Source organism: Centruroides vittatus, unplaced genomic scaffold (assembly GCF_030686945.1).
Source record: "Centruroides vittatus isolate TY-2023 unplaced genomic scaffold, ASM3068694v2 contig_918, whole genome shotgun sequence".
Lineage (NCBI taxonomy): Eukaryota > Metazoa > Arthropoda > Arachnida > Scorpiones > Buthidae > Centruroides > Centruroides vittatus.
The window spans coordinates 1910632-1919315 of record NW_027122605.1 but is presented as its reverse complement, the minus strand read 5'-3'; the positions used below and the strand labels follow the sequence as shown (position 1 = coordinate 1919315).

The following is an 8684-nucleotide window of genomic DNA, read 5'->3' as shown; positions in this document are numbered from 1 at the left end:
TCGTTTCGTTCCAGTGGAATTTGAAAACAAATCTATCTGATACAAACTTTTTCCCCACATAAATTACATCGTTTAGGACCTTCATTTCACTTTGATGAATTTCTCATCAATAATTTCACTAATTTTGTCAAATTTTCTTTTCAATGTTCTGCATTTTATAAGAAAATGAAATTATAAAAACAGCAATTTTTTTCTGGAATCTAACACTTTCAGAGAGTGAAACAAGTTAATAATTTATATATACCCTGTACTGTATTTATATTGAGAATGATATAAAATTGAATTTTTGATTAGTTTTTTTATATAGCGAAAATCATATAGATAGAGATTAGTTTAAATATTGCTATATAAATAGATAGTTAAATCTACGATTAGATCAAAGGATGTGCCTTTCAAATGAATTAAAATACGACGCTAGTATGACGTTTCGGGACGTTTTGAAAGAATAAAGTAATAGAAATTACATGTCAGTTGACAATAGGAAAATCCTGTAAGAGATTCTTCTCCTATCATAAAGAATGCCTATGTAGAAGAAATGAATTCCTCCTGAGTTTCTGTTAGTAGTTCAGATCGTCGTCCGTCATCTATACTGACATAGCAGGTTGATTAGATAGCCTGTGGTAAGGTCTCATCTTACCAGAATAAGAATCTTTTTTGTTTTTTCTTAATCTAATGCCGACTTTTAAAATTTATTGTATAAAATAGGGTTCTTTTCCTTATTCCTAACAATGCTACATAACTGCATTTTTCGTAATAGACTCGTCATATAGTCCGCAATGTGTAATGCAATGCAAAATCAATTCGAGTCAATTTATCGTATTGACTCGAGTTATTAAAAATGAGCAATATTCGAATATCAAACACTATGGTACGATATTTTCGTGTGAAATTTTAGCTTTGTAATACGTGAGTTATGCCTAAAATCATTGGCAAGTTAATCAGAGAACAAGTTCGCAAATTGACTAGAGTTTAGTGAAATAGTAGATCTATCGATTCATTTATCGTCTTATGTACTTTTCCTACGTCTAAGAATTGCACTTCTTCCTGATACTTTTATTAAACGCTAATCATCACGGATACTTTAAACACGATCTTCTTTATCTCTTTAAGATTTGGTTCAAATTATCATTTTAAGTTAAATAGCAGATATAGTTTTAATATGATAGTTCATCTCTTCGTTATGGTTTATGTTCATCTTTTGAAATGTTTGAATACAGTCGATAGAAATAAGCCTTTTGTCATTCACTTAGCATTGCAGTTTCTAAACTATTTGGACCAATAGATATAATGCTAATGGATTTACTAAGAGTTCGGTAAATGCGGCCTAATTCTTTCGTCTTAAATTATATCCGTTTGATTGTGATGCATCTGCAGAATACTATTGTACTGTATTTACTCTATAGTACAGATTACATTTCGAATAAATGAATTTAGTGACGTTAACGTATTGGTGCTATTCACTATTTAGTGTGTTTATTTATTTACTGCTCTTTATCAATTTTTTGTTTTTATTTTTCTTATTAAGATCATATTGTTGGGCTGCAATTTTAAAAAATTGTAGACCTATCAATTCCAACTGTCGTCCGTCCGTCTGTTCGTCTTACCTTAATCTCAACGAAGTTAGATAGATGAAATCAGAGAACAGATATGGAAACCTTAGAGGCAGGAGGCCCCGATTAACTCTATACGAACATCAGACACAAACTGGAAGTCATGTGATTTCAATTCAAAACTTTTTCCCTGAAAGCTGTTAATAGATGACCGGCACGACTGTATTGTTAAAGGAAAAGTATGATGTACAGGGGCAAGACACTACTAATTTGAAATGGAGACCATATATTTTAAATTAAATAAATTAAAAATATGATTAAAAATTGCACTCCAGCATTGTGACGATGTCACAATAAATAATTGCTCATCTTTAATGTGATTCTGTATCTGTATCATCGTGATCATGATCATTGTCCTAAGAGGAATTAGGTCTTGACGTGCTAGCCTTTCAAACTAACTTATTTTCAGCTATCTCCTGTTTTGACTGTAACTTCTTAAATCTTCCTAACTTCTAATGCCCAAGTTTTCTTTGGCCTACCTCTATTTCAATTAGTTCTTAGTCTCATCTGTCCCTAAATTCGTCTCATTAATTCATCCTATCCTCTTCTAACACATCCCCAAGCCACCTATTTTCCATAAGCTTCTCTTTAATGTGCTTTATTCCTAAACTACCCATTAAATGCTCATTCCTAATCCCATCAGTTAAGCCTAAATGTCCTCATTCCTGTATCACCCTGGATTTCTTCATTCCCTAACATTGAGATCCATACAACACTGAAGCCTAATAACTGTCTTATAAAACTTTGTTTTATCTAACTGGTACCTCTTTTATTACAAAGCACCAGTCCGAAGGCTGGATAAATCACTGGGGCTGGATTAATAAATGAATGACAAGCTTAAAAAATTGTATAGGTCTATAAATAGGCTCCGTATCATAGGACTACCTTCATGAACACCTTCAACTATATCATTTTAACTTTCCCGCTATTCCAAGCTTGACGTAGGTGATTATTATTAATTTAAGCTGTTAAAAATAGGTTTACATTATATGATAATGGAAGAGACAAGGGACAGTAAAAAATTAAGACGTAAACACGACACAAAGAGAACAAGGTTATAACGAATGACTTTATATTTTTCTCTTTTTCAGCCATCACTATTAGCTACAGTTTACATGTAAAAGGAAGCAATAGTACCTAAGTTTACCTGATTAAAGCGAAAGTATGTATTGTATATAGTGCATATGGGTACTGTTGCACTGTAAGTTGGGAGTTATTTTATTAGAGAGATTAGCTACTTCACAGTTCCCGCAGTCTTGGCACTGCAAAGCACTATTTCACTTGATTCTGCCATTTTTTGCCACCTTACATCTATTCCGTTTGCTGTATCTGAATCTAACTTTACTCTTTAACATCAATCTTAATTATTTAAATTTCTCTACTCTATTTCCCTACCTCCAATAACTACTCCATACGCTCCTTACCATTAAAGTCAAAGTGTATGTAACTCTGTTTTCTCTCTGTTAATCTTTAATCCTTCATTCTCTAATCTAACTTCTTTATCTTCTTCTATCTTCTTTATCACTCCTTCCTTATAAATTTAGTTTTAGTTATAGACGATATCATCCGCTAATAGCATGCACCATGATTCTTTCTTGATTATACCCTCTAACAGTTCATTTATCACTAAGATAAAAAGATATTTACTTAAAACTGAACCTTGATGGACACCTAATTATATCCCTAAAGTTTTCTTTATCTCTATACTTTGTGTTAAGACTGATTATAACCTCTTTGGTTAGGCATGCGATCTACAGCAGTTGGCGTTAAAATTTTAATGCTAGTCTATGGAAAATCCCTTTCAAAAAATTAAATTAAAGTTAAATTCTATGACTAAAAATTCGTAGAAAATTAAAGAATTCTATTTTCAAAATTCTGAATCGCACGTTAATAGGAGAATTAAATAGAAATCTAAAGCAAAAAACTGTAATGTTTGGTTCTAACTACTTCCGTTTTCGAGAAGTTTTTGAAAAGGATTTTCCCATAGAAAAAGCATTAAATTTTTAACGCCATCTACTAGAGACCGCGTACCAACCAAAGATGTTATCATCTTTGGTTGGTACGCGCTCAGCCGTAACTCGAGACTCCAACCTCTTATACATATCTTTTACTACTTTTTCCTATTCCCTTCCTCCTAAGTACCTTCCATATACGATGCTGGATTACTCACTAGGCACGTGAGGCACGTGTCTGGATCAGGTCTCGAGGGCTCCGAAATTGGAAACAAAAAACAAAGCAGTTTCACCGTTGCAATAATATATCAATTTATAAATAATTCTACAGCTACAATTAGATGTTATTATTATACTTTATTGTGTCGTAAAATTATGTAGTGGGGTCCCGAATCGTCTTTGCCTAGGGACTCCGGAAAGTGTTAATCCGTCACTAGCCATATAAGACTTCTAGATGATAAGATGTGAATATGATAAGAGTATTCATTTGTCTATAAGGTTTTATTTGGAAGATTACATTGTTTTCTTTAGAAGAATAGGAACATTACACAAATATTAACAGAATTTTAAATGGAAGTGTGACATGTGTATAAATTTGATAATTTTATATGTAAGCTTTTTCTAAATCTGTAAATATTATGTTTAAGTCCCTCTTAGCATGTCTACGTTTTTTTTCAGTTGTCAGAGTACAAAAATTGGTATCATAGCTGATCTATCATGCATAAATCCAAACTGATTCCTAATTATACTAGTTCTATTTCTAACCTATGCTCCTTTCCTATAACTTCATTGTATGACTCATTAATTTTGCTCTTATGTAACTTCCATAGCCCATTACACATCCTTCTCCGTTATATAATGCTCTTTCTTCATTCTTCTGACATCGGATCCCGTATTGCTAGCCTATTAAATAATTGAACTAACCATTTTATTCCTAGTTCACCTAAAATTTTACACATGTTAACGGGGATCCGATCTGATCCTATAGCTTTCTTACTGTTATTGTTTCTTAAAGCTTCATAAACTACACTATTTGTTATAACTTATTATATTTTCAATCGTAGTTTTTCTAACTTTTATATTTCAGCTCCTTTTCAACCTGCATCTTCACTTAGCTTACCAATGTATTTCATCCACTTGCTCTTTACAGCTCTTCCTTTCATTAATATCTTATCCTTTCAGTAAACCTATCTTTTCTATATCTCTACCTTTTCTTTTCGTAAACTTTGCTATTTTATATGTCCTTTGCCCTCTCCTTACCATCTAACTCATAACTCTCATTTAATTTACTATATCTTTCACTACTAGCTACTTTCTTCCTTGCCTGCCTTTTTGTTATTTTGTATTCTAATTTACTGCTCGAGTCTCTGTTCAGTTCAAATTTTCTAAAGGCGTGTTTTTCTTTCTTATTGTCTCTCGAATTTTGTTTCCTTACTTATTCTTTTTCCCCATTTTGTGATACCCAAAATAGTTTTTGCATATTCCTAACCTTTGAAGCAACCGTATTCCACACTATTCCTGGTTTTCCAACCAAGTCTCTTCCCTCAATTCTTTCCTTAACACCTTCACATTTCTCTTTCAATCTCCATTACCTAATTGCTTTTTTGGTATACTTTTTTACTGGACATTAACCCTTTTAAGTCTAACAGAACTAATATAAGTCGACTTCTCTCTTCAACTATCTCACTTAGAATAACTTTACAGTTCATAGTTCCTGCACATGCGTAAGTATTTTCTGCTTACCAAAAATAAATCGATCAATGCTTTGCCCACACTACTTTTACGTTACCTAGTTTTTCCCCCTCTCTCTTTTTGTTTTATTAGAAAATAAGTATTTGCAAATTGCTAATTTGTAAATTGTTTGCTAAAGCTGAATTTAATACTATTTTTTCCCTCTCCACTCGTATCTCCAAAACTTACTCCTCTATGAATGTTTTCATTATTATATTTTGAGACACCATGAAGTGTTAACACTAAACACTGGACTTTTTTACATCCACTGTATTTTCTTATGTAATAATGTAACATAATTTAAAGAAGGACACAGAGAAGAATGTTTTCATATTCTACTCCATCCCTACCTATATGTGCATTAAAAACTCATACAGCTATCCTTTCATTTCTATCTATGCTATTAATGACCTTGTCAAATTTATCTCTAAATTCTTTTTTGCTTCTTATATCTAAATCAACCTGAGGTGGGTAGACACTTATAATACTGAATTACATGAATTATCCTATCATTATCCTTATTTATTGAGACTACATTATCTCTAAATTTCCTGTCTAATACAGCATTACTATTCCTTTCTTTATATATTATATATATATGCATATATTATTTTATATCCTTCTATGTCCCTTGATTTATTGGCGTTTTGTCTACTGTAGTATTCTATATACATGTTATATTAACTCTCGTATTTTTCGTTATCCGAACTAATTCCCCGCATTTTGTACTTAACGTTCTTACATTTAAAGTAGCTAATCTAACTTTCTCCCAACGATACAATTTCCTGATACGAGCTTGAATTTTTAACTTTTGCATGCTCATGGTTGTCCTAGAAACGCACATGAGATTTTCTGTCGCTCGCATAGAAAATCGCATGTGCATTCCTAAGCTTACAGAGTAGCTCCGTATTTTACTGAATGTGTTTTAGAATATAGAAATATTTTTCTATAAAATATATTCAAATTTTAAGACGTTAAGAAACGTGAATACGTTTATTTCGTCAATTCATGATTTTATAAACGAATATAGGTCTACTGTTTAATCCAAACTTTGGAATCAATTTCGAAATTTTTTATTTATTTTCTAAATTATAAGTAATATATTACTTATAATTTATAAAATAGTATAATCTAATAACATATAATAATGGCTCTATTGTAAATTTGATATTTTCTTACAAATAAGGAACAGGAATATTTTTTCTTCTGTTTTCCTCTGAGTTAACTCCAACTTAATTTTCAATAGAAATAGGATAAAACATGAATCTGAATTTAATTTTAGCGTGAACATTTTTGTTAGTTTAACTAATTTAATTCATTAGTTCGAGACAATGAAGAATCACAATATTGATGATTTTTTTTCTTTTAACCGGGTAAAAAAAAATAAAAATCTGTTTAAAATCTATAAAGTGATATCTCTATCACAACATTTTCTTTATTTCCCAAATATACAGGAACCAGAAAAATTTTAAATTGAATCTATTTTGTTACATACAATTGATATAATATTTCAGGGGTGGCCAACACGTAGACCGCGGTCGACCGGTCGACCGCAAAGGTTTTGAAAGTAGCCCGCAAAGCTAAAGTTGAACAATTTGCTTTCACTTAAACTAATGTTTAAAAATCTTAATTCGATAATTTATTCTTACAATAATAGACTATTTGTGCAATGTGTTTTATTTTATTATGTTACCTCCTAAGCCATGGAGGGCTTAGTCTGTTTTCTTCCCAAAGGGGCTGTTCATACGCGTTTTGTGTGTTGAGCACCAAGGCAAGTTAGCCGTTATGGGGCTTCTAATGCCTCAAGTTGTAGAGGCAGTCATTCTGTACACAAATATATGTTTGTAATTTGTATTCATTGATGCTATACAATTGGCTCTCGAGTGGCACATTGTAGTCTCATATTTCACACTTTCCTGCCATTCTTTTCTTTTCTTCATTCTTCTAACTTCTATAACTCTTCATATTTCTCTTTCCAATTACCAAAGGATTAGAAGGCCTCCACCTATTGGTGGAGGCCTTCTAATCCTTTGGTAAATGTAAATGTAAATGTCTGTGCAACGTAACCATACTGTTTGTATTTATCCCGATGAACAATGCAAATGAATGTTAACCTTTAAATTAATTGTAGTCGCAACGCATGTGCATATAAATGGCAATCGCCAAATTTTGAAAAACTTGCTGCACTTATGCAATGTCAGATTTCGTCCAATTAAACATTTTTATTTATTTGCTTATTCACAGTGTATTTATTTTAAGTTAATAAGTATTTCATCTCAAAAAATAAAAAAATTATAATTAACATTTTCTTTATTTGCTAAAATTTTTTTCTGTAATTATTTCTTTACATTGTAATTTTTTTAATTTAATAAATATTATTGCGCTTCATAAAATAAAAAAATATAATTATTTGTCTTCTTTATTTGCCATAATATTTTTTAGTTGAAATTCTTGTTAATTATTTATTGAAATATATATGAAAAATTTGAAAAATCCTAAAATTGTTTGCCCATATTCATAGTCGCCCGCAGACTATATTTTACCGAAAAAGTTGCTCCTAAGGGATAAAAGTTTGGCCAAACCTGTAATATTTTATATAGCTTATTTTAATTATCTTTAAATAAGATCTGCTTGCTGTATTTCAAAATTTATGCTAACATAAAAACAGAACGGTCAGTAAAGAAAAACTATTGGCCTACTCAAAGATTCAAAAGCTGTATAAAAGCTTATTTTTTTAAATAATCAAATTATTATTTTGAAAAGGTAGGGTTTATAATAGTTTATCTAGTAAGGATTACAACAAGAAAAAATTCTTAGAGAATGGATATATAAACAAAAAAACAAAACAATAGATATAGCAAATATTTCACTGTCACATAAAACTATGTATAAATAAAAGCTAACAAACGATGAACAGTTTTAACGTAGTAACTTATACAATCTCATACTAAAAATGTAATTTAACTGCTGCCAAAATAAATAAATAAATGGAAATATGAATTACTTGGCGGAACATTTTAAGGAAACACATTCAGTAATAAACAAAAAGAATGAAACTTTGATGTAATCGATTGTGAAGTTAGCGTAACTTGTTATATAACCCGTAATTACCTAAAACTATTGAATTGTTAATTTTTTTAATATTTTTAAAAGAATTTTTTTATATCATATTATATTCTGGCTTTCTTTTCAAATCAAGCTATTATTATCGAGCAATAATACTATTTATTAACGATCTTAAACACATTCTATTTATTCGATTATTCCCGTTCTAAATAATACAGTATTTACTGCTGGAATCTTTTCAAATTAATATTTCAATAATCTACTCGACATTTTTATTGATAATGAATTTATTACAATATTTATGTTTACTATTTCACTTTTCAGA

The 8684-nt window shown here is 30.5% G+C and overlaps 1 protein-coding gene across 5 annotated transcripts in view; it reads right to left on the bottom strand.

Moving 5' to 3' along the window:
* Positions 1–8684, bottom strand: part of LOC136984366 (5'-AMP-activated protein kinase subunit gamma-1-like) — a 131942-nt gene that overhangs the window by 100463 nt on the left and 22795 nt on the right. The window lies entirely within an intron of this gene.